Genomic DNA, 4866 nt, shown 5'->3' on the forward strand with positions numbered 1-4866 from the left:
TGATTAGCCCTGTGTATGTTATATTTATATATATATAAAATTTTGAATTGTGAGTTTATATATATGAAATTATCTTAATTAAATAATAATAATAAATATATGTCTCTTTATTTGTAAAAATAAAACTTTATTTTTTGAAATAAAATTTACAAATTAATTGAAGAAAAACAAAATGTAGCTATCAAATCAAAAATAGATAAGACAATCATTATTAATTCATTAAATCATAAAATAAAATACTAAAAATACATTACATAATAGTCATTATAATTTACATTATAACCAAAACATATAAAATTGAATAAACAATTTTTTTATATAGTCAATAATTATAATTTTAGTCAACTCTTTAATGTTTTATCTTATAATATTGTTATAATTAGTAATGAATTCATAAAACTATAACTCCGTCGTATCAAATTTCTAACAAATTCATAATCGAATAGTACTGAGGATTCTACCATTGAGACAGAATACATTGCTGCATCAGCTGCAGCAAAGGAGGCAGTTTGGATGAGGAATTTTGTCCAAGTGTGGGGCGTATTCCTAATGGAGTTGATCAAGTCCCGTCGTACTGCGACAACACTGGTGCCATTGCGCAAGCAAAGGAACCAATGTCTCATCAGCGATCCAAACATGTATAATTTTATAATAGATTTCATTATTCTTATGACGAATAACATTTTGAAATATTTATCGAATTAACTTTTATAATCGATTCTTTTATTCTGATACAAAAATTTTGAAATATAATCAATCAAATAAAACTTTATAATAAATGAATAAATTAATTAAGGGACTTCATGTTTACACTTCATTTGTAAAAAAATTGACACATATTTTACATAAGAAATAGAGTGTAGATAATATAAAATAGAGTATAAATATCAATTCCAATACATATCGATTTTTAAATATTTGTAACGCCCCATATTTGGCGAAAGTATATATAACATAAAATTGAGTGTAAATATCAATCTCATTATTTAAATAGATATCTCTTTTTAAAGATTTTATAATGCCTCATATTTGATGAATGTCCCCACTTTACCAACACACAGATCTTTTCAGCGTATTTATGTCCTCACTTGAGGAACTTCTCAAAGGTTCACCAATCTCATAATTGTCTCAACTCAAGCACACTTAATTTTGAAGTTCTTATGTGACGATCTTTCCGAATAGAAGATGTATTTTGTCGATGAGTAATACATATCAAATCTTTTATGTCCCCCTCAAATGTACAGTCCAAACCTCCGTATTCTCATAATCCCTCTCATTCTAGTGTGAAATCGGTTAATTCATGTTCTCTTTTGCTTAGAAGTATGACATGAGTCGCTCTTTGTCCGTGCAACCTCTTGACACTGACGATCACTTCCCTCTGTCTTTTCAGCCTCGGATTCACATATTTTGTTTACTGAAAAGATAATTTTTGTTCATCCAAAATTAAAACCAAAATCTTCCTCAAATGTTTATGTAATAAAGTTATATTGCATGTATTTATTTTCGGCTTACTATTTTAATTTTTTTGGTTGTTTGTCACATAAACTTTGAATATATAATTTCTTGTATCTCTTGGCCATATTATCTTTGTCAAGTAACTTACATACATTTTATCTAACCATTTTATTTATAATTGTCATATGATTATTCCTTTGCTTGTTCAATATGTTTTGTTAAGTAAAAATTATGTATAGACATGTTTTTATATTTGATATACAAATATATTATCTAAATTTAAAAATGTATTAAATTAATATGTGATTATAAAAATAATAAAAATTAATCTATTTTTGACTTATTCCACCATATCTCCATAATTTTTTAGCTTATGTTTGATTAAAATTGGCAAAAAACTTGTGTGAACGTTTTCCACGGGTCGTTTCATTGGACGACTGATATTTTATTTCGTCACCATGAAAAGATACTTTTTTGTAAGAGTATTATTTTTATTGTGAATATGAATAGGTTGACCCGTCTCACAGATTATAATTCGTGAACGGTCTCACATGAGCTATTCAAACCTTTTAAGGAAACCCAAAAAATAAATTAAATTGTTAATTTTAAACATCAAATTAATAACAATGACTAATTGTGTATTAATTTCAAAGATTAGAGACAAAAAATATTGAGGACCACCAAAATTTAAGTGTTAAACTTATAGACCAAAAGTATACTCAACAACACAGATATTTTTATGTACTCGTGTAAAAATATATTATTATTATAACTAATTTTCTCGTTATTTAAATACAATACGAATTAGCAGTTCAAAAATAAAAGATAATGAAAGTAAAGTGAGAATTGTTCTCCTCATTTCACTTCTGTATGTTCCACACGTGCAACGAACCTAATATCGCATTGTCTTGATGTGAAAATTATAAGAGATTGAAGTATGGGACAACTCGGATATATAAGTTATATATAAAATGATTTTATTATTTGAATATAATTGTAAAAAAAATCATATTCTTTCAGGAGATGTAAAAGAAGAAGCCAAGAAATACTATCTGTCGAAACACAGAAACTCTGCTAAGTATTGGATTCGATCATACGCTAAAATAACATGTCTTCAACTCAACATTATCGATATCCAGCGTATCTGCAGGGAAACTACACTCAACCTTCTTATCTTCCAACAAATCACAGGGCTTCGGGCTCACACGATTAGACGTCCCGCTGATATCTGTGCAGTTCCAGGGCAATTTCTTCGGTTTCTCATCAAAAGAAGTGGAGTTCTTCTTCTTAGCCATCTCAATTGTCACATTTGAAATGCAGATGTCCGTAAATGGATGCCCCTCGATCCCGGCAAGATTTCCAGCTATAGTTACGTTCTTTCCTACCATATTGATGTAATTTATGTTCTTTATCACCGGAATCGCCTTAGGATCGTATCCTTCGTCAGGGTGCGAACCATATGAACCAGTCATCCAGAAAACATACTTCATTGTTTTCATGTTCATGTTCCTGACATAGATATCTTTCACATAGGCTCCCCTTCCAGGGGCAGTTTTGATCCTAACCCCGGACTGCGAGTTAATGGCGTAGATATCTTCTGCCCGAACGTCCTGGATCCCACCAGACATTTCGCTCCCAAGTGCGATGACAGCACTATCCGGTGAAATGCACGTAAATTTTCTTATGCTCAAGTGTTTTGTTGGCATCCCGAATTTTATACCGTATTGGTCCCAACCACTCTTGACAGCTATGCAGTCGTCTCCAGACACGACATAGCTCTCTCTTATACGAGTGTTGGTGCAAGAATCTGAAACAAAAATAGCTTAATATTAGCCATGCGGATCATTACAGATGAGATGTTATAACTCAGAATTCTCAAATGGCCGGGTTTGAATTAATCAACCTGGATTGATCCCATCGGTGTTTGGAGAATCAATTGGTGCAAGGATCGTTAGCCTCTCGATGATGACATCCCTACAAATTGTTTTGATGTCGAACATGCGAGTTAGAAAACGCGATTTTATGACATTTTGAGAATTAGATCAATCAAGGAAAGAAGTCATGTGTACCTGCAGTATGTAGGATGAACATTCCATGATGGAGAATTGATCAATGTTAAATCTGAGATTTGGACTTTGTTCGAGTAAAGGATTTCAATGAGGTATGGCCTTGTGTTATTAAGTTCCATGCTCTTGAATTTTTTCCACCATATTGCTCCTTGCCCGTCTATTGTTCCATTCCCTCCTGCAACCACGTATTTTTCCCTTTTAAATAATGGAGAATTTTGTTTAAATAGTCAATCCAATTACATCCTTTATTGGATGCTGGATTTGAAATCATTATATCCAAAGGCAGCTTTAGATTATGAAATAATACAGACCTGTAACAACGACATCGGTAAGATTAGTTCCGAATATAAGACTTTGAAACCTCTTCCCCACCGCATCTCTTCCTCGTCCATACGAAGGCAATGGATCGATCAACGGGTAGTCCGACTCTTCCTAATATTCAAGAAATGTATAGAATCCGTCATCAAATCGGAAACGGTATAAAAAATTTAAATTTCAAGGTACGTAGAAATCGATTTTTGCATCACAAGTTACATGGACTAATAAAATGTATGCAAGAGAGTAGAGTAAAACCTGAGATGCAAGAAGGACTGCGTCTTTGTGCAAATAAAGAGTGAAATGACTAATGAGGCTGAACGACCCAGGTCAGCCATTTCCCCGGCGGCACGACCAGCTGAGCGCCGCCATCAGACGCAACCTTGCTGAGATTAGCAATGGCAGCTTTAAAGACCGCCGTGTTCGACGTCTTCCCATCTCCTTTACCTCCAAAATCCGCCAAACTTGCGGTGTGTTTTCGACAGTTTATGGCCTGATAATCAACTGTGCCTTTATGCTTTGTGATGCCACTGGATTTTGCAGATGCTGCATTGATACACAGCAACCCTAGAATGAAACAGATCAAAGATCTCTCCATGACCTGCAAAAAACCATATCAGAGGATAAAAAAATATCAAGAACACACACACACACACACACACACATATATATATATGTATATATATAATCAAGCCATTGCATATACTTACAATGAGATTTATGTGGAAAAAAGGATGAGTTTCTATTGTAAGGTGGAGGGCATCATTGATTTATATATAGCAAACTTTGCATGTAATATGCAATAAATGTGAATCCAAGAAAATCTTAGAAAATTTTGAAATCTTGATATGTTTACAATTAATTGGCAAATTTTATGCATACAATGCATTACCTTTAACAGCCAATCACATAATATAATGGAAAATTCGAATTTAATTGCGTCTAAGAAAACTAATTGTATGCATCATTCCTCGATTTTTAATGCCCATTCTTTGAAAACGGATAATTTCTAAATTTAGATTTTTTC

The 4866-nt window shown here is 32.6% G+C and overlaps 1 pseudogene; it reads right to left on the reverse strand.

Moving 5' to 3' along the window:
* Positions 1–2415: 2415 nt before the first annotated feature.
* On the reverse strand, positions 2416–4437 carry LOC140842145 (probable polygalacturonase; annotated as a pseudogene).
* Positions 4438–4866: the final 429 nt, after the last annotated feature.

The sequence above is a fragment of the Primulina eburnea genome, chromosome 9, assembly GCF_022965805.1.
Source record: "Primulina eburnea isolate SZY01 chromosome 9, ASM2296580v1, whole genome shotgun sequence".
NCBI classification, from domain to species: domain Eukaryota; kingdom Viridiplantae; phylum Streptophyta; class Magnoliopsida; order Lamiales; family Gesneriaceae; genus Primulina; species Primulina eburnea.